The sequence below is a fragment of the Equus przewalskii genome, chromosome 15 (genome assembly GCF_037783145.1).
Source record: "Equus przewalskii isolate Varuska chromosome 15, EquPr2, whole genome shotgun sequence".
Lineage (NCBI taxonomy): Eukaryota > Metazoa > Chordata > Mammalia > Perissodactyla > Equidae > Equus > Equus przewalskii.
This window is the reverse complement of record NC_091845.1, coordinates 71,820,586-71,842,754: the sequence shown is the minus strand read 5'-3', so window position 1 is coordinate 71,842,754 and position 22,169 is coordinate 71,820,586. Positions and strand designations below refer to the sequence as shown.

At 49.2% G+C, this 22,169-nt stretch overlaps 1 long non-coding RNA gene and 1 pseudogene across 1 annotated transcript in view; both read left to right on the top strand.

Moving 5' to 3' along the window:
- Window positions 1-19,617, top strand: part of LOC139076206 (uncharacterized) — a 32,211-nt gene extending 12,594 nt beyond the window's left edge. The window contains exons 2-4 of the long non-coding RNA XR_011527580.1: window positions 10,070-14,583; window positions 17,172-17,574; window positions 19,339-19,617. This is a non-coding gene — a long non-coding RNA (uncharacterized lncRNA). The remainder of the gene's footprint in view (window positions 1-10,069; window positions 14,584-17,171; window positions 17,575-19,338) is intronic.
- LOC139076284 (U6 spliceosomal RNA) lies at window positions 502-599 on the top strand (annotated as a pseudogene).
- Window positions 19,618-22,169: the final 2,552 nt, after the last annotated feature.

Below are 22,169 nucleotides of genomic sequence, written 5' to 3'. Positions count from 1 at the left end.
ACCGTAATTAAAACAATATAGCACTGAGTGGGGATTTAGGACCAATGTGTATGTGGAAAATCCGTGTGAAGGGAATCATCACACAGGACTGGGGGAACGATAAACAATTCAATAAATGTTGCTGACACTATTTGAAAAAATTAAATTCCTCTCTCACACCAAATGTAATCAATTCCAGGTGGGTTAAAAACAAATATGAAAGGCAAAACTTTTAAAATATTTTTGAAGAAAATATGAGAGAATATCTTAATGATATTAATGAAGTGGGGTGGGTGGAAGAGGATTTCAAAAAAAAAAGCACAAATTACAAAGGAAAATATAGATATATTTGACTACATAAAATGAAAAACTTTGGTGCAAAAAGACACCATAAACATAGGTAAGCCACGCACTGGGAGAAAGTATTTGCAGCCATTTAATTAAAAAAGTATTAGTTTCTAGAATATATAAAGAACCTCTACAAACCAAAAATAAACGAACATTTTAAAAGTGCTCAAGCGTTTGCTTTGGCAGCATATGTCCTAAAATTGGAACGATACAGAGATGACTGTGGCCCCTGCACAAACATGACACACAAGTTCGTAGTGTTCCATATTTCTAAGCCGGATGCCACCAGGACAAATACTGCATGATTCCCCTCAGACGAAATATCTAGAATAGGCTAATTCATGGAGACAGCAAGTAGGTTAGAGGTTACCAGGGGCTGCAGAAGCGAGTATGGGAAGTTACTGCTTAATGGGTAGGGTTTCTATTTGGGGTGATGAAAGGGTTTTGGAAATAGATAGTGGTGATGGTTGCACAACATTGTAAATATAATTAATGCCACTGAATCCTACACTTAAAATGGTTAAAATGCAAATTTTATATTATATATATTTGACCACAATAAAAAAAAAAAGCACCCAATATTAAAGAAGGCAAAGATTCAAATAGACGTTTCAGGTAAAAGGAAATAGGAATGACCTAACAATATCTGAAAAGATGTACAACCTCGTTTGCAAGTGAAAACACTACCAAGATAATACTTTTCACCCACCAATAGGCAAAAGTAATAAAGTCAGACAGTAGCTAGGGTTGGTAGGATATGGAGCGTCAGGAGCTTTCATACACTCCTAGTGGGAGTGTCGATTGCTTCAAACACTTTGGATAGGAGTACGGCATCACTCAGCAGAGTTTAACATGTGCTTCCTTATGTTTTAGAGTAAGCACAGGCCGCCATAATAAAGACACTAATAATAAAATGGCTTAAAGGTAAATAAGTTTCTCTCTCTCTCACATATCAGTCCTGAAGTTTACTGTCCTGATCAGGGACAATTTTGATCCCCACGGTCATTCAGGTACTCAGTTCTTTCCATGTCATTGCTCTGCCATCAACTAGGAACTGTCATTTTCGGCAAAGTTGAAGTTGGGCCACAACCACCCTTGGATTTGGGGTAGTGGAAAGAGAGAAGAGAGCATGTCCCGCCCCCCCCCCCCCCCCCCCCCGCCTTAAGGCTCTGATCCCAAAGTAGCTGAATGGAAAGCTGCTTAGATTCCACTGGTGAGAACTTAGTCACATAGCCACATCCAACTAAAAGGGAAGTTGGGAAAGATGTCTCGCTGGACACCATCTGCAAAGACGGGGAGAATGAATTTGGATGGATAACTAGCCGTCTCCATTATACCCTGAGACTCAGCAATTCACAGCTAGGTATACCTTAGCAACGCTCCTGCACAGCGCACCAGGAGACATACACAAGAAAGCTCATTGATGCACAATTCAAAATAGGGAAAAACAGGAAAACAGCTCAAATGCCCATCATTGTAGAACAGAAAAAATAAATCATGGTATATTCATACAGGAGAAAAAAATGAATGAATTACTGCTGTACAATTGGGAAGACGCTCCTAAGGCATTATTCATATTCAGCTGAGGGGTAGGTATTAATATTTAAATTGTATGTGCTACATATATACACACATATACATACAGTATATTCATTATATGTGAGTACATATGCATATGCTTACAATAACAAAGTTACCTCCTAAAAATGAACTAGATATGATTTTTCACCCAACAGCCTGGCAAAAACAAATGTCTGTTAATATTAAATGTAGGCAATAATGTGGGCAGATGGACAGTAAAGTATAAATTGCAGTTTTATCCTGTAGGGCATTTCGACAGCATCTTAAAAACCTTAAATTGGGCATTTCTATGAACTGTAGTTTCACTGCTCAGCACTAACCTAGAGAAACAGCCATGGAGGCACATAAGGAGGCAATGTGCAGAGATGCAGCAAATTTCAAAATGGCAAGAAATTGAGAATAACCTAGATGCCATTAATTAAGGAAATGACTAACTAAACTATGATCCAGCCGTACTACTAAACATTATGCAAGAGTGAAAGAGTGACATGGAACCATTTGCGCTTAATGCAAGTAGGTCTTCAAGACCCAGTGTTCTGTGAAAAGGCAAGTTGCAGAACAAACAAAAGAAAACCAGTATTATATTTCCTTTAAGGGTGTGTGTGTATTTTCTATTTGTTCCAAATTATCTCCAAAAAGAATTTGCTGTTTAAAAAAGCTTGTATGAAGAACTATTGTTTTAAAATATTAAGCTCAAAAATGTTTTAAAACCAGTAAAAGAGACTTGATCATCGAAATAAAACTAAATGAAGAAATGATGCAACTGGTCCATTCATTCAAAAATATTTATCGAGTGCATACAATAGGTGAGAATCTGGGATACCGCAGTGAATTAAAAGCAAAGTCGTTTCTTTAAAAATTCAATCATTTGAAGGATTGAATTTCACCAAAAGTGAAACTTGGGAACCACAACACTAACCATTTCCATGTATTCTCCTAAGCAAACTCACTGGGTTTTGAAAATTTTTTTAAAATGAGTCAATTGCACAAGCCCAGTAATTGCTCAAAGCCTCGGTTTACCCGTCTGAAAAATGAGGTGCATATATATCCTGCCCAGAAGTCAGTTAACAGGCACTTGAGAGTGCAAAATCTGATCATTCTCTCTTTGAAGTGCTATGTGTGGTTGATCAAGGAGAAGAAATGAAGGCAATTTATCTTGTTCTTCACAAAGAGTCTAAGGTATAAAATGCTAATCATTATAACAAGAAATACAGTCTAGATCAAAATACTGTTATGTGATCACACAACTAATTGGAGAGTGAGAACCAGAAGGGATTTATTAATGGTAAATCCACAAGTGCTTCTCAAGGAGGTCAATGTGAAATGTGTGCCTTTTTTAACACCTACACCAAGGACTCAACAATGCATTAGAAAGCATGCTGGTTAAATCTGTGTTTGTCACTTCTTGCCTTTTGAAATCTTCTTTTTGAAAAATTTGAATTAAGAATAGTTTGCTTTCCTAACGATTAATAGATGAGCCACAGAGCTGCACAGTTGGCTCTAATCTTGCCTTGTCTGAATAAAGTGGTCTGGTTCCCCAAACAGCATCAGCATCAGTGTCATGGCTTGTCCCTCTGCCCCTCTTTCTGCCAGTATCATGGATGGTTTCAAGACCTTAACAACACTGGCCTGAAAGTTCCTCCAGCACCTCAGGCAAGCGATCCCTATCTCCACCCACTCTTGACAGCCACCAGCATCGGACACTGCCCCACTTCCCTGATCTCCAACTCTGGAAATTCCCCTCTTGGACCAGGACCACTCAAAGTTCCAGCACCTCCCCCTCACCCACTCCTCGTCACTACCCTCTAGCTCCATCACAAACCTCAGCTCTCAACGCCAACCCAGCTGCCCGTATCACCAAGAACATCAGGGACTCCTGGCTTCACTTGCCTCCTAGTCCAACCTAGATCCTATGGCCAGACCATTTCAACAAAGCCAGGTTGGCTACCAGAGACTCTAGAATAGAGCTCTCCAATATGGTACCCTTAGCCGCATGTGGCTAACTGATTTGTGGCTAATCCAAATTGAAACGTACTTTCAGTGTAAAGTATACTGAAATTTAAAACCAGCTTGCAAGGGTTTAGTATTAAAAATGTAAACTATCTCATTGATAATTTTTATATTAATTTCATGTTGAAATGATAGCTTAACATATTGTGTTAAATTATATTATTAAAATGAATTTCACCTATTTCTTTTACTGTTTTAATGTGTTACTAGAAAATACATAGCTTGCATTATATTTCTGCTCTAACCAGCTGCTGACCAGAACTATGGGAAACAGAATCTGGCTCTCTGGGGCCAGGGGTTGGCAAGGATTAGGCAGGTGTCAAGGCCCCACAGAGTCGGGTTGATGTGCAGAGCATCCCAGAGGGGCATACACCAAGCAGAGGAGATGTATCAGAGACCCACCCCTACAACACCACAGATATCTCTGCCCACAGACCAATGCGTGGGGAGGTGGCTTGCTGAGAAAGCAACTGGCCCCATCAGTAGTTCTGTGCATTGTGGCCCCTTCAGCTGTTCGTATGCACTTCATAGATGTGATGCAAAGAAGAAGAGGGATTTGGGCAGGCATACAGCCCCACATCCCCACCTGAAGGACAGGAAGAGTGAGAAGGCTGAAAAAGAGAGTCTGGGTCACTCCAGGAGAAGAGGTACCATTTCACACAGAATAAGTGATGGAGACAGAAGGGTCACTGTCTGAATAACTCCACCAATTATCCAAAATAACCTCCAGGACCAAATGGGAACTTGAAGAGACTATCAAGAGATTTGAGATCTCCCTTCTCCTGGAGATCTAGACAAATCTACCTCATTCCATACCCCAGAATCAGACCGTGAGACAAAGATCAGAATGCAAGCCTATATGAAAGGAGGGTGGATGCCCCCTTTTACTGGCCAGTGCCCCCATCCTCCAGCTGTAGTTCTGGCTGCTAACATCTCACGGCTGACCCCTTTTCTAGAGGATTGCCTTTGGCCAAATAGGTACTGCCTTAGTTTGGAGGATACGCCTGCCCACGGCCACCCTTCAGGGCAATCCTCAGGAAATTTCTAACTGAAATGGGGGTTCAAAAGGTCAGCCCCCTTGACTCCAGGGGTGACCAATTCTGTGATACAGTTTGTGCTCCAGAGTTCCCCATGGATCAGGTTGAAGCCAATCTCAAGGCAAGACCAGCTTGCTCAGCTCCTTCCCCTGCTCCATCCTACAGCCCCCTCTCCTCTGCCCTGAGAGCACCCACCACCACCACTAAGTCACTTGAACAAGACCCTGTCTCTGGCTCTGCCTCTAGGACCTCACTAAGCAAGGAGGGGAAGGAAACGTGGAAGGCGACTGGGGAAGCGAGACAACAAAGGAGTAGCAGCCGATAACAGTGTGTTATCCAGCCAGTCACCACCATGGGGGAGTGGAGATTAACCCTGTGGGAAACTTAGGAAGCCAGTATAGAGCACACACCTAAGAGTTAGCCCACTCAAGGGGCAAGGAAGCTGGGGTATTTACACACCAATTCTCACCAGACATTGGTTCAGGTGGCTGCGTGGGGATCATCAACCCCACAGCACTTCCAGCCTGCATGACCATGGGCAGGCAGCCCTGTAAGGTCCCGGAAAGCCCTTGGGCTCCAGCTCTGGCAGTTGGAAGTCAGGCCACTGTGACTCAAGTGCTGGAGCTGAGGAAACATGGGCAGGGCATAAGAGTTTTCAATTCTAGCCCCAAACTTCTGCTCCTGTTTCATCAGTTCCATGTAGGAATCTCCACATCTCTGCTAGGCACCAAACTGGCCCGAACAGACTTTGCCCCTCTTTCCGTTCTCACACATGCACACTCACCACTCTCACGTGGCATTTGTGTGTGAGGTAGACGTCACCAAGGATTCAGCGGTGGTGAGGAGATATTTACTTTGCAGAAATATGAATAGCTTCAGATATAAAATTACATGTTCCTGTTCTTCAAAGTTCTTGAGCTGCCCGCATACCCCCCACGCCAGGGGATCCTTCACTGGTTGCCTCAGTTCGAGGCTACCTGTGTGGACAAGAGCCCCTCAAGGGGTTCAGTGGAACAAAAGGGTCTTTCGTTTTACAAGACTAACTCTCCTTAGAAGGTGCTTATGGACTAATAAGCAATTTTCCTCTGTTACATTAGTATCATAGCATACCATTATATTACCTTGAGAGTTAAGTTTTAAGTTGGCGCGCTAAATTGGAGAGTAAATTGTATTTTGCGTCACTTCTTGGCTGTGTGACTTAGCACAAGGGAAGGAGCAGGAATGCAGATACCTGCATCGCCCGGAAAGCCTGTGGAAGAGAACCAGAGGTGAAGGTCAGGAAGTTGACCTTAGCCTGAAGGAGGAGGTCATCGAGAGGACATGGCCGCTGGCTGACCCACGAGCTGGACCTGGGCAATGGAGGCTCTCACCCCCTCCCCTGTCCTTGGAATCTATGTTCCACCCACTGTTCCCACAGTGTGAGCCGTTTTCAAGGACACAGCCTTGAGAGAGCAAAGTGTTGTTGAGACCATCTGGACAGTATACATGACTGAACCCAGTCAAGTCCTCCAGATAAACTTTAAGATTCTGGAGGGCGGGTGTGGAGATCTACCCATCTTGCGCCCATCTAAGACAAGCCTCGTGTGTAAGCTTGCTTGCTTGTTAAGCCTGGCACCTACCTGGCTGGAGTGGCCTGCCTCTTTCTTTGGTCTCTCCTTGACCTCTGTGTATGGGGGTCAATTCTGCCACCAACACAGCCACATGGGGGAAGGTGTCAGTTAGGAAATCATGCCCCAGGATGCGCCAGTGAGACTGTTTCCTTCCCTCTGGTATGCAGAGGACGGTGCCCACCATGCCCAGGAATCCTCCGCAGCAGCGAGGCAGGGCTCTCTGCACATGCCATCAGTCAGTGACTTATTCAGCAGGTGTCTTCTGAGCACCTGTTGCATGCTGGGCACCAGGCTGGGTGCTGGGGAAACAACAACGAGCCAGACAGAGTCTGTGTTCTCGTGGATGTTAAATTACGGAAGAGACAGACCCTCCCCCCAAAACTAAGCAAATATAATAAGTAAGATCATCTCAGATGATGCCAACTAAGAACCATATAGACAGTAAGATGCTGCATGACAAAGGGTGACTGTTGGTAGGGTGAGGGGCACGACCTCACCCAGGGCGGTTTGGGATGGCATCTGTGAAGACATAATGTTTAATCAGGGGAAGTAAACAGAAATGTCAAAAAAAGAAAAAAGGAAGGAGCAGAGAGAACAGCGGGGCTGAAGCCTAAGTAAGTGAGAAGCAAAAAGCTGAAGCTGTAGGACATGAGGTTGGAAAGACGGGCAGGGCTCATTGACGTGGAGCCCACTCTGTTCTGAGTTATGATTTTAAGTACAGTGTTCATGAAGGGATACAGCTGGAACCGGGGGTAACATGGCCGGGTGCACTTGACTTTCCTCCACCTCTATGTACTAAAAACAGCCTGGGACTTAATGCTCAAAATAGACTTGGCCTCCGTGGGTGCCATTTTGCCTGGACGAAAAGAGTGGCTTGAGTGGCCTCTGAAGGTCCCTCCCTCCCAGCCATGCCACGCAGAGTGGGCTCTGCCTGCTGAAAGATGGACGGCTCCTGCAGGAAGGGAGCCCCTAGATGGGCCACCTGTATGTGATGGCTGGGTCTGCTGTCTCTTCTGAGGCCTTGGCCCCACTCCTGAGTGGCAGCAGACAGAAGCAGGATCTTGCAGCCTGGGGTGGGGAAGGAAAGTGAGGAAGCGGCTGCAGTCACTCTCTGCCTGCCAGCGTGTGACTCCCTATGTCCTGCTGTCTCTGTGAGCAGATGGGCACTGGTGGGAGGCTGAGGCTGGCAAGCACACTCCAAGGGGCTCTTGGTAGACTCTGGCATATGTGAAGAGGAGTCCATAGCTGCCGCCATGCCTTGGAATCCGGAGACCCTTCCCAGGAGAGGGTCACTGACCACAGTGCCTTGGAAGCAGCAGCCTGGGGAGCTGTCTCCATCTACAGGAAGTCAAATTCCCCAGAAGACTACAAGGAGCATAAACTGAGTCACAGCTAAGCTGAGCTGCTGACAACGACCCTTCAGCTCCTGAGATGACAAAGCTCTCTGGTCCCTCATGAGAGCAGTCAGACTCCACAAGGAAACGCTTGCACTGAGACTGAGGGCCATCTTGGAATGTCATGGGGAAGTGGAAGGAGCCCTCCACTGAGGTCCTGCAGAGGCCCAGCCCCAATGTGCACCACTGGCAGGGACACAGCGAGGAGCATCCAGGTGAGAGAGCCCCCTGCATCCAAAGCCAAGAGTGGCTCTGAGTCCTTTCCACACGGAGCATTGCCAGACCATGGGAGAAATAATGGGGAATGGAGAGGGAGAAGAAAATGGAGGGTAAGAGAGAAGGGGAAGGGAGAGAAGAGAAAACAGAAAAGCAAGAAGCTAGAGAGAAGCCTTGCCTGGCTCTCCATCAAGTGCTCTCCCCCCAAAGCAACTGGCACGGGTACAACGTGACCACAAGCCAAGTGTCTCCCTCGAAGCCATTCCAGCCTCCCATTATGGCTGGCTAACAGAAATCAATCTTCTTAATGCTGCCTCGAACAGAAAGGGAGGCCAGCCAAGTCTGGCAAGAGGATCCAGCCATGCATCAGCTGCACTGGGTGTCTGGCATTAAAGGGTCAGGTTTCTCCCATCCACCTCCTCTCCTGGCACTGAAAGAGCACAATGCCCACAGTGCCTCCAGGGGAGAAGGCAACCAGGCAGCCCACACTGATGTCTCAGACAGGCCTGGCCAGGATGCCTCTGCTCAGTGTACCTGCGTCTGCTTCTGCCCCACCCACCCTGGATGGCTGGATCCACTTTCCTGCATGAAGGTGTCTGTAACTTGTTGTCACCAGGATATTTGCAAATAACCCCTCATCTCTGCAGTTTTTCCCTCTAAGTCAGGGATCCAGAATGCATCTACCTTTAAGAATATCCTTTAAGAATATTCTGGATTCCTCAAGGGTCAGTGGACAGTGAGAAGAAGAGAAGATGAAGTGTCCTGGATCTGGTAACTTCTGAGGGTGGAGGTGAGCATGGATTGCTCTTTGCTAGTCCTTCAGTCTGTCTGCCTGCACTGAGCCTGGAGAAAGGACAGCAAAGTTTCTCTCGGCTGCATTCAGGAAGCAGATGGAGTCCATGGCATGCAGGCAGGTGGCCGGGCTGCCCTGCTTGAGAACCTCACCCCAGTGAGAGCCTCAGCTCTCAGGAACGGAAGTTGGGATGTCAACTACCCTCGTTAGCGTCTGCCCAAATGTATCCTTAGCGTTACATTCTAGCCAACATGGATTGATAATTTTGTATCAAATTTGGGGATGGTTGCTAAGGGAATCAGGAGAAAAGTGTTTGGTATGTAAATCTTATCATTGTTTTCCAAATTAGCATCAACACAAGCTGTAACTTTGAAAGACTTTGAAGCCAATTAGCCCATGTACTAGTGATTAAGACGAAACAGACACAAGAGGAGAACTCTGGAGTGGGGCTGTTGATACTACTATTTAACTATTTATAGCTTTTCTTTACCACTTGACGAGAAGGTGGTGGAAGCTAAAAGGGAGCCTGCAAGGACCCTAAGCGGAGGGAGACAGATTACATCTCCCTCAACAGCTCTGGTACAGTTAACCGCGAACCACGGATGATGGCTGCTGGGAAGGGAAAAGTAACAGCATCTTAAACAGTGTTTGATGACAAACTAGCTTAATGCCTCAAAATCACAAGGGGAAGATTGTTAAAGTCTGAATCGGAGATTAGGAGAAGAAGTGCCACTAAATCCTGAGAAGAGAATCAGTTTAGTGGAAAAGAAATGCAAGATAAGTAGAAAGAATTGTAACTGTTCTGAAGTATTTGCAATTCTTTAACTTTTATTCTAAATAATCTAGCTTTATTGATGCAATCTTTTTACTAAAGCCCGTGTAGATTTAACAACTTTAAGACATTTTCCTCATCTAGAAAGGGCATAAATTTGCGAATGAGTATGTTAGAGGCAATGATTCCCAAACTCTCATGGACTGGCTACATCAGAACCCCCAGGGGGTTCTATTAAAAGTATAGATTTGAGAGTTCCACTATTGAACATCCTGATTTAGTGGGTCTGGATGGGAAGTAATAGTATGAATTGTCACCTGTCTTTCCAGGGGATTTTGATGGGCAGCCAGATTTGAGAACTGTGATCTGGCCTCTCTGTTATCCAGCCACTGGAGTTCGAAGCCCAGCGATTTGGACTACAGAAACAAGGACCCACCCCACACTTGCTGGCAACTTACCTTAATGGAGAAAGCATCCCCATGAGAAGAAAAATAGACTTGATGTGCTGGCTCTGCTCATCAGTGAAATGACAGGGGGACTGGCATAACACACTTCCCCCGTGTCTCAGAAATGAACCCATTTACACTCCACGTCCTAGAGCTGAAGACACGCGGCAAGAGAGATAGAACTAACTGTAGGCTCTTGTCCGACACCTCAGTCTCATCCTTACCCCTTTTGGGTAGACACAAGCAGGCCAGATTAGACATTAGGAAAGTGCTCAGAGGGGAGGATGACAACCAGGACCAAGGCTGGCTGTCATCTTCCAAAAGGCAGGTCCCTCCCTCCTCACAGCCCCCCGGGGCCCCTTATGGTCAGGGGTTGGGGTTACTCCTCTGGTGGAGCAACCACTAACATCAAGGATTTTTCAGAGTATATTATTAACCATCCATCTAGTCAGGAAATATTTACCAAGTTTCAGTTATGTGCCTGAGTAGCAATTCTCAATGTTCATTAGAGTCATGCAAGGAACTGTTAAAAATTACGAATAATATCCAGGCCCCACTCCAGAAATTTTTAGTCTCCTGGTTTCAGGTGGGGTCCAGGCAGCTGTGGTTTTGAGAGCATCTCCTGTGAGCCTGATGCACAGCCCAGGTGGAGACTCACGGTGCCAGCATTACACCTGTGGTCCTCACACTCAAGCCAGCATCAGAACCACTCGGAGGGCTTGTTAAGACAGATCTCTGCCCTCACATGGAGACTCTCTGCTTCAGCAGGTCTGGGGTGGGGCCCAAGAATTTACTTCTCTACAAGTTCCCAGGAGATGCTGAGCCTGCCGGTCCAGGATCACCCTCAGAACTACCGAGCTACTTAGTGCCTGTGTCTCGCGAAACCTGCAGTCAACTAAAAATATGTTCTCTTGCCTGTTTCTTAGCCAGCATCAGAGCCCACCTGAAAATCACCCCTCCCTCACCACAGAGCCACTGAAAGCTATTCATGAGTCTCCGGGCCCAAGCTCCTGGCCTAACTGGAGGCCTGCTTTAATAAGAAAGGTACAGAGAGCGGCATTCCCTACTGGAGGCACAGAGGGGAGTCTGCTCCCAAGCTCAGTCAGTTGTTCGCAGGATCCAGTTGCTTGAGGTTGTAGGACTGAGGTCTCCTTTCTTTGCTGGCTGTCAGTCAGGGTTCCTCTTAGCTTCTAGAAAGCTCTCTCGTCCTGGCACATGGCCCCTCTACCTTAGGGCCAGGGACAGTTCATCAAACCCTTCTCATGCTCGGAATCTCTCCTGCCACCCTCTTCTGCTTTTGATGGCTCATGTGAGTATATGGGGCCCACCTGGACAACCTGAGATAATCGCCCTATCTTAAAGCCAGCTGATTAGCAACCTTAACGTACCTTCAAAGTCCCTTCACAGCAGTACCTAGGGTAGCATTTGGTGGAATAACTAGGGGACAGGAATTTTGAGAGACATCTTTTAGACTTCCACCTACCACACCACTCTACCTGTCTGTAGTGCTTTCCCGTGAGCAGCCACTAGGAGAAGCTACTCCTTCCTAGCGTCAGCCCCATAAAAAGTTGGTACCAGGACATCCAGAATCCCAGGGCTTCCAGCACCCCGGCCAGCCCAGGGTTCGGAAGGGATGCCAGTGCTGACTGAGGAGAGGAGGGTGCTCAGCACCTCTGGCACCGTGAAGAGGAAGAGAAGGAAAAATGCCTCTGGTTACTATGAAAGCCTTTCATCACCTTAATTAGAGCTCCAGTGACTTTTAAGCAGGCCTTGCAAAATTAAGATCTGTAGGCTAAGTCAGAAGCAGGACAAATGAGGTCCTTGTTTCTGGGAAATTGGGGTCTGACCAGCTAAAGATAATCCTCAGTAATGGGGCAACATCTTACAGATCCCTCCAGGCTCTCTGCCTGTAATCCTTTGGCCACACCAATGCTACCTGAAGGATCGTCCATTATGCAAATCCGATCGTGTTCCTGCCTGTTTCTGATCCTCCTGTGGCTCCCCATGTGATGCCGAAGATTTCAATTTCCTTAAGTATACAGAAGGCCCCCTGATCTGGCCCCTGTGGCTCCCGGCAGCCTCATCTCTCCTGGCCTCACACGTGTCCTGCCTAAGAGTTTCAAGCTCCCTGCACACACGGTGACATCCCACATCTCCAGACCTTTGCTCTGGCTGACTCTGCCTGGAGTCTCTTTCCCCTTGGTCTTTGGTAAGTTGCTCATCACTCAGCTCAGGGCTCTGCTCCTGCAGGAAGGCTCTTCTCTCTCCGGGAGTAGGCCAGATGAGGTGCCCCTGAATGTGGATAATCCAGTTATGTGTCTCTCTCCTCTCCTAGACGGAGAACACTCTGAACAGTGCGTGGTGCCTGGCACAGCATGGACCCTCAAAAATGTTTGCTTACAAGCAATAAGAACAACATCTTTGGCAGGAACTTAGAGTAATCAGACCCAGATTTCTGTATCTGAAGTTGCATTGGAATTATCAGTGTGGGAGTCAGGGAAGGGCCAGAATAGGGTCCTGTCTGCAAGATTTGCTTCTTCACCTGCAGGGCCCATTGCAAAATGAAAATGCAAGGCCCTTTGTTAAGCAGTTATTAAGAATTTTCAAAATGGCAGAGCATTAAACCAAGCATGGGATGTTTCTGAGTGCAGCGTCCTGAGTGACTTCATGAAGTTGGTCCTGCTGGTCTAGAATCTTGACATGCGCTAAAAGGTGGAGCCAGAAGGGTCGAACACTCACCTTCCATTACCCAAAACCCCTCAAGCTTGATTTTAAATGTCTATGAAGTCAACCCATTGGAATAGTTCAAGGGGGATGCAGTTCAGTCCCCAGTTGAGGCCTCGTCTTTGTCTAATAGGAAGATACCACCTGCAACAAAACACCAGCCACGTAGTACAAAGCATGTCTGTGTAAATAGCTGGGGACCTGAGCACCTGGGAGCCCATTTCTCCAAGTGGTGGTTGAGAAGGCCAAGTCACACCAATGTGCATATGTCCAAGCCTGGCCTCTTCCCACAGCTGGGCCCAGAAGGGTCTGAGTAGCAAGATGGAACCGAATGGGAGGGCTAGGATTCAGACCAGATTGTCCTCTGGAGCACAGCACAGTCCAAGCAGCTGGGATGGGTACCCATGTGGCAGGGCAGCCTCTGGACAGAACCTGTCAGCCCCAGGCACACAAGCAGCCACAGGGAGTCCCACGGAGGGTCGAAGAGCTACAAAAAACGCAGACCTCTCAGGCTGGCTTTTAAATGCTGTTGGGTGGGCATGGACCAGAGCTCTCACTGGATGCCCCAGAGTGAAACTGGGGGACGCCAGGCCATGGACGAACTAGAACTTAAAGGTGGCCAGGAGCAAGGAAGCTGTGAGGACAAGTTTCTCCCTCAGTGCTCCATCTTCCCTCCTCTCCCCTCACCTCCAACCATCACCTTCTGCCCACATGTGGTTTCTGTCCCCAAAGGTCTTGGATTCCATAAACACTCAGGGCTGTCCTGGCCTTAGTCCCCCTACACCATAGCTCTGCTCCTTCGGTCCTTACACTCATGGCCCAATCTTTCTATTTTCCACATTCTCAAAGGAGTCCGAATTGGCCTGACATGAGCCCAGACACAGAGCCTCAGATGGCCACGCAGGCAGTGATAGTCAGATGACTACCCTTGGTCCAGCTAGCTGTGGATCAGGGAACAGGTGGTGTGGCACAGCCCCCACCGAGGTCACTCAGCCTCCCCTGGGAGAGCACGGGCAGGGCTCTTTCAAGTACAAGACGGAGCAGGCCCTGTAGGGTTGCCCCAGTGATAAAAGATCCAGGCAGACAGGCAGGCAGCACCAGACCCGCCTGGCTGTGGACAGCTGTCCACAGGCACTGGGCTGGGGTTCGTGCTGGAGGGGGGAGGTTCCCAAGATCTGAGGATGGTCCCCGAATCAGGAAGCAGGCTCCAGAACTGAGTGCAGAACAAAGCGGAGCAAGATCTGACTCATAGCCACAGAGACGCTGCTGCCGCCCAGAGAGCTGCTCATGTCCACACCTCTGACCTGCTGTCAGGAGAGCTGTCAGGAGATGCAGATCCAACACTGAAACAAAGAGAAGCCCCCGACCCCCAGTGCTTTCATGGTATAAGCGTGTGCAACCCCAGCGACCCAGAGCACTTCATGGACTAGAACACACTTTCTTCCCCCTCAAGTTGAGTGAGTTGACTCTACTGTAGGTGTATCTCAATAAACACATTTGCAAGTCCTGGGGAGCCAGGCTCAGCCAACACCTTCACTTTCTGACCCCTGTGAATATGACCCCAAGGCCTTCCTTCAATGAAGAGACCACCAACCCTGAGAATAAAGGTATGCATGGAGATAGTGCTGTTGAAGACGTTCTCCACACTGGCCGGAGATCTCTTGAAAATGCAAGTAGGTCATATTGCCATTTTGTTTAAATTCTTTCACTTGTTTGCTCCTTCAACAAATGTGTGTTTGCTGAGAAATGATTCTGTGCTGGGGGTGCTGCAGGATCAAATCCAGATGCCTTCATAGGACTTGCATGGCCTCTATCCAGCCTCTGCCCACTTCTCTAGGTAAGCAGCTCTCAAACTGAGTGCGTCAGGTCTCCTGGAGGGCTGGTTAAAACACAGATGGCTGGGCCCTATCCTCAGAGTTCTGACTCAGTGGATCAATGATGAGTCCTGAGAATTTGCATTTCCGACAAGTTCCCAAGTGATACTGATGTTGCTGGTCCAGGACTACTGGAGAGTCACCGCCCTAGCATCACCTGTTACCATGGCCAACTCCAGCCTCCAACCTCTCTCTCTACCCCTTCTCCTCCTCTCACACACAGACACCCTCCCCACTAGCTATTGAACTTCTTCCAGTTTCCATATCACGTCATGCCACAGCTTTCCCCTGATCTTAAGGCTTTCTCCTTTACCTGGAACACAGTCTCTCCCTGACTTCCTCTGACTCTCTCTTATTTATGTTTGAAGATCCAGCATAGACACCACTTCCTCCAGGAAGCCTTACAGGATTTCTCCCTTCTCCCTTACTCAGTCACACATCAGACTGGGCTGGGGCCCCTACTCTGAGCTCCAAGAGCAGCCTATACTTCCTCTCCTGTAGATCTGAGCCTACTGTATCTTCACACCTGGTGTGTCTCAGCCTCTGTGAGGGCAGGAGTCAGAGCCATCCTAGTCACCATTTCATCCCCAAGGTCTGCCTAGTGACCAGTAGGTGGTCAGTACATATTTGTTGACTCAATGAGTGAATGAATAAACAACATGAACTGGATCATTGTCTTATTGGGATATTAGCCTGCCTTCAAATTAGGCGGAATTTCACCACCTCATGCACACATGCCCACAGTGGTTCTCAAGGTGTCATTCTTGGACTGGAACATCAACCTCACCTGGGAACCTCTTAGAAATGCAAGTTCTCGGGCCCCGCCCCAGACCTGCTGAATCAGAAGCACTGGGGGTGAGAGCCAGCAATCTGGTTTTAATAAAACTCCTGGTGGCTCCAGTGCTCCCTCAAGTTTGAGAACCGTGGCACCATCACATGGTGAGTCCTCAGAGGAGTGCCAGTACTGAAGTACTCTGAAGGTAACAGCCCCCTCGGGTGCGATGAGTGAGTACCGCCGGGGGTAAGCAGGACAGCTCAGGGATGGTTCACTCTCATGGGGGAGTTGTAGCCTCAAAGTGGTCAAGCTGAGTTTCTTCTCCAAATTATTGATATTTATAAAATAAATCCAGGGACAGAGGCGTCCCTGCAGATGAAGACAGTTTGGAGGGAAGAAGATTTCTCCGTCAGGTGAATAATGCGGAGACTGAATTGAAAAGCAACAACCAGGGAAACCAAGTCAGCTGAAGGTGTCGTGGCCGGCGGAAGATGTATTAGGATGCATGAGGTGTTCCATCAGGGCGTTTGAGGGAGCAAGCCCTTCTCAAATTCCACGCGCTACTGCCCCCTTGGGATAAACTACACATGGTCTGGGCGTGAGGGGGAAACGCTGCAGAGGTGACACCCAGCGGCTGCAGGGTCTCCAGGGCGGGAATGGGGTCAACAGCAGGGGTCAGGGATGGTGACGAAGAGAACCTGGACGAAAGAAGGAGGTTGGTGCTATGCAGTGAGGTAGGTATGGTCACGTGGTCTCTCCAAGGGGCTGTGGTCAAGGGGAGAGCAGAACAAGGGTGGCCTCCGAAGGCTTTGGAAAGTGGAACCCCAGCCTGACCTTGGGGGCTTGTCCCTGAAGCCCCGCTTTCCTTTAAAGACCGGGAACATGGGAACTCGTACAGCTACCCGGCATTGAAGCCAAGCGGAAATAAGAGGCGAGACCTCCTTGTTGAACCATGATGAGCAGGGGCTGTAGCTCCACCACGTGCTTCTCAGTCGCCCACGTCTGCACGGGTGGCTCTCAGATCGTCTTCACGTGCTAACAGAACGTATTCTACACGGCAAATGAAGCTAGCCTTGGGTTGCCCTTCTGACCCAGAGGGTAGAAAGGAAAGGCATCGATCTGCAGTCCTGGTCACTCTCCCTTGTGCCCTGCGAGGTGTCACCCCAAGAAATGAGGAATGAGTAGGGCAGACCCTCCACTAAAAGCAGATTTGCCACATGGAGCTAAGTAAGACTTCACTGGGGGGTGTTATTTAAAACGATCGCTTATCCTAAATTAGGGCAAAGGTCAGGGTGAGGGACACCAAGGTCAACGTCTCAGATATCTTGTGCAGACACTCGATCCACAGGAAACCGACTGTTCTGAAAACACTCCGTGCCTTGGAGGTAGGTATGATACGCGGCTATGGGTGTGAGCGCGGGCAGGCTGTTGCTCCCTCTGATTCTCCGCATTATCTCAAAACAAGGATAAAAATATCCACTAGGCAGGGATGTTTGGAGAATTAAGCAAAATATCACAGAATCTCTCATAGACACCTAGTAAATGTTGGAGGTGTGGTCTTCTCTTTCCCCGAGATTATGGAGTCCTGACCCGTCTGAATCCTGTTTCATAGAACGAAGGCCGGTGTGGAACTCCATCACACAGCCCTGGACCGCAGAAAAGCCACGATTCCTGATGAGCCTTCAAAATTACTTTTAACAATTACTGATGAAACGGCCCCTGCCCTCCGGTTTGGTCTGGCAAACTATGTTTCTTCTTCACAGCCAGCAACGTCACCACCACGGACCCTAGGAGCTGTCTGGCGAGCTTCCTGGGACCCCAGGAGGAACTTCACATCCCCACTTATTCACTAAGTCCTGAAATTTTAGCCAGAAGTGTTTTTTGCTGGTTTTAGCTGATGAAGCCGCTTGTGTTTGTTTTCAAGAGCTGCCAGAAACAAAGTACCACAAACTGGGTGACTGCATCAGCAGAGAGGCACACCGTCTCAGTGCTGGAGGCTCGACATCTGAATGAAGGTAGGCAGGGTCTCCCACAGCCACGGGCTGCGAGGGGAGGGTCTGGTCCAGGCCTCTCTCCGTGGCTTGTCAATGGCTGCCTTCCCCCTGTTTTCGCATCGTCTTCCCTCTGCACAGATCTCTGTGGCCAAATTCCCCCTTCTTACAAGGACGCAGGTCATACTGAGTTAGGAACCACCCTAATGACTTCACTTTAACTTGATTACCTCTACAAATACCCTATCTCCAAATAACGTCACATTCTGAGTCCTGGGTGTGAACAGTTCAACACGTGAATTTGGGGGGAGGAGGGACACATTTAAACCCATAACACGCCACAACCCCACTCCTGTGCACTTACGCCAAGTCGGGGATAAGAGTGCAGTGTTACCTGGCACAGCTTCCCCGGAAAATGGTGCATTTCCACAGTGCAGGGTAGAGAGTCCCAACCTCAAGGCGGTGTTCGCCCTCAGCAGAGGCCGCCAGGGCAGCTAACCAGGACAGCCTGCGATGGGCCTCTCTCAGTCTGACTTCCTTTAGGTCTGACAGTATTTTTAGAGTGGAACCTATAGGCTAGGCCCACCGTCATGGCCGTATTAATCACCCTTAGCCAAGTGCCATCCGGGCAGCGGCATCGAAGTGTCTGCTCGTCTCCCACATCAGAAACCATATAGAGCCACAGGATCCATGTCAGCCTTCCTCACCTCTGCTTCTGCCCACCTAGCTACAAAACGCGGCGGCTCTGTTCGATCTCAGGATAAGAACTGCTGGAAGGTTCTGCTCCTGCGGGAAGAACGAGGAGCAGGTGGAGAGTGGGGGAAGTTCCGTGTCATGGGAAGCTCAGTGTCAGGCTTCCTTCCCCAGCTTTCTGGCTGGGTGGCTTGGAGTTTCCGAGAAGCATCTCCACCTCGGGGAAGGAGGGGAGAGAAGTGAGGGGCTCAGGCACACTCGAGGGTTGACACAGAGAGAAGAAAGAAAAAGAGGCACAGCTTTGCAAATTCTGCTCGGCCACTCCCAGACCAATCTGAAGCACTCATACCAGGGCCGGGTGCATGGAGCGCCAGAGGCTGCCAGACCCCCACCGCGAGCATCTCCCCCTCTGCCCAGGGTGGAAGCAGGGCCTTAGCTGCCGCCCTCCCTGCCAAAGCATTGCTCCCCCGTGTCCCTTCCAACAAAATGGATTTTTCCTGGCTCAGCCTTAAGGCGAGTCCAGTGGACACCTCCTCAGAGCCATCCTCTCTCCAGGCTCCGCCCAGGTGCTGCCCAATGCCAAGCGGATGTCCAGGGGGCCTGGGACATGCACCTTTCGCCTGGAGAGAGTCCCAGTCCTGTGTTCCCCCTCGGGCTGCAGGGACCTCTTTCCACACCCGGTCCTCTCCCAGCCACCCTCATTTTCCATGTTCATGTTTATGAAAATGAAAAGTCCTGAGGGTTTAATTAGGGGGCTGTGTTGGGAGAACAAGTGGGCAGGCTTGGTGCCCGGCCCAGGGCAGCTTGCAAGCTCAGGGGGTGGGGCGTTTAGATGGGAGAGGACAGTGGACACAGAGGAATCAGCCAGCGATGATGGGAGCTGGTTCCAGGTTCTTCCCCTCAGAAGGTTATCACTTAAGAGCAAAAAAGACCCCTCAACCTTGTTTTCACAACAGCTTTTTGAGCAACAGTTTCAGTCATTCTAAAGAATTAAAATTCCAAGTTCCTGGCCTGGGAATTCAGTGGAGTGGAGCAGGGAGAGCGCCTTGTGGGCCCTGAGGCACTAAGCACATGTGAATCCTTGTTACCTTGCAGAAGTGACCAAGGGAGGCCCCAGGACAGCACTATCCCATCAAGGTCTGCAAGTCGTGGTGAGGAAGCTATTTGCATTGAACTCTGAGCTCCTCTTCTTGCCAGGAGCATGTGAATGTTTCTAGCTTTGCCACTGACTATTACAGCTGTGTTACCTCCACCAAGTTCCTTAACCTCTCTGGTCTCCACCTCGTGGCATTGTTACGAGGATTGATGTGTACATGAGAATGTATTAACACCTAGCAGACATGTCGTAATTGCTCAATAAATGCTAACCCTTCCAATTACCCTGTTTACTCCCCTATAACCCTAGGTTGGGGCCGTGCTCTGCAGATACACCAGACAGACATTGAACAGGGGTGGTAGGGGCCACTTTCTTTCGAGCGGACTCTGACTTAAGTTTCCTCATCTAAGGAATGGAGATAAGGATTCCTGCCTGCTTCTCTGGGCACCAAAACAAAACCAGGAATGGGAAAGTACTTTGGGATCTGCGATGAGGCGAATTAATATCTTTACGTGCGAATCAAGAGCATATTCCCTAAGTCAGACTAATCCTGAGTTCGAATTGTTCTTTAGGCAATTACTTCACCTCTCTGTGCTCCCGTTTTCCATCTGCAAAACAGGGATAATAAAGGCAAACATCTTGCGGGTTACAGTGAAGATTAAAAAGTATGTGCTAACCGCTTAGAAGAGTGCCTGGCCCATCACAAACTCCTCTTATTATTAGTTATTGTCCTCATTGTTGTCAATAGTCATGCAAGGATTCAGTTGTGCATCCTCTTTTAGGGTGCTTGTTCCATAAGTCTTTCATGCTTACACATCGCTGCCAGAGACCCCTACCCCTTATATAAAAATCCAAACTCCAGGACAGTGACTTGGTTTCCCCTCCTCCACGGCAGCCACCACTTTAGCAGGGTTCTTTCCACACCACGGCCCACATGTCAGACTCACCTGGCTACCAGGTTTCAAATCCAGGTGCTGTAAGTCAGGTCGGACCTGCCTGCCTCCCTCGCATTTGGATCATTTCCTGTTGTTGGGATGCTGGTTGGTACCTGCAGGCAGTTCGAGGGGAGGGTGCAGTCTCCCTTGCCAGGAAGATCTGGTGGGTGATGATGCCAGAGGCAAAGGTATGTCCTCGTGCAGCGCCAGTTCACGCAGAAGCACCCGTGAGCTGGCAAGGGAAGGCCCTGGTTCCTAAGAAGTCATGGGCCCCCGCCAAAGAGGGCAGCTCTTAGAATGGGGGGAAGACACACCTTGTTCAGGGACTGGATTCCTTTGCCATCACTGCTGTAGAAAATGACACAAACTTAGTGGCTTAAGATAACACAAATTTATTATCTTATGTTTCTGGAGGTCAGAGTCTAAAATCAAGGTATCAGCAGGGCTGCATTCCTTCTGGAAGTTCCAGGGAAGAATCCATTTCCTCACCTCTTCCAGCTTCTGGTGGCTCCAGGTGTTCCTCGGCTGGCGGCAGAGTCAGTCCAGTCTCTGACTCCATCTTCACACGGCACGGGGTCTTCTCCCTATGTCTTTCCCTCTTCTGTCTCCTATAAGGACATTTGTCATTGGATTTAGTGTCCACCTGGTTAATCTAGGATGATCTCAGCTCAAGATCCATAACTTAATGACACCTGCATAAACCCTTTTTCCAAACAAGGACACATTCACAGGTACTGGGAGTTAGGGCCCCACATCATTTTTGGGGGTAGCTATTCAAGCCACTACAGAAGGAATTGTCGGATAATTGAGTTAATGAGCAGGGTATGTGCCTGCTCCTCCATAGCTAGGACCCACTGTGTGGGGAGGTACACACGGGGACGGTCTGTGGGCTGGAAGGACCCCAGGGCTCATCATCACCAGCTCAGCCCTGAAGTTGAAGCTGAGCCCCCAGGAAATGGGAAACCCCTGGGGTGTCAAAACAACACATACCTTGGGGAGCCCTGGGTCTGAGTGACACATCAGGGAAGTGGAGCTGCCATTGACGGGGGCAGCCCAGAGTTTGGGTGATGAAAAGTGAAAAGGGAAATCATGCTGAGCCGGTGGTCCCAGTCTGGCTTGGGGAGCTGTGCTCACACCGATCCTGTGGACGGGGGTGGCCACAAGGGTCAGAGGCCCCAGCAGGGCCATGTCAGGGAATAGGGTGTGGCTGCATTGGAACAAGCTGAGCCAGAGCCAAGCTGAGAAGGGCCCAGCAGGGCAGGGATGGTGGGGGGCAGGGAGCACCCCCCACGGAGCTGTTCCTCAGGCCAGCCGCTGGGGAGCCAGCAGCCAGACTCCAGCCTGAAGCAGCCTGTCAGGGTTGCATGACCAGCCCCACCTTACGGACGAGGAAATCGAGGCCCAGGGAGAGCGGGGCCTCCCCCGAGGTACAGTGGTCCGCAGTACAGCTCCTGGCCCAGCGCTTTTCTCTGCGTGAAAGCATCGCCCTCTCCTCTGTTTAGGGCATCGTGGTCACATGACCACATCACCCAGAGAGTCCTCAGGCTCTGTGCACAGCAGAGGATGTGACAGACGCGACCAGAGCTCAGGGCAGAGCTCCAGTGCTGCCTAAATAAAGGTCCCTGACACGCGAATGGCAAGTGGGGCTGAAGACTGTGCTCAGGGCAGTGTGCTGGTGGAACACGCTGTCCTTCTTGGAAGAATTTCCCAATGGCGTCTGTCGGTGCGAAGGCTTCAGGGTAGGGGTACCTGCCCAGGAGGACTCCAGAAGGCTTGGGAGAGCAAGGAAGAGCAGGAGCTGGGGCTAGGGATGAGCTGAGGAGGGGACAGAGACGAGTGGGTGCTGCGACGCTCCCACTGGGGCAGTCAACAGGACTCCAGGAGGAGAGGCGGGG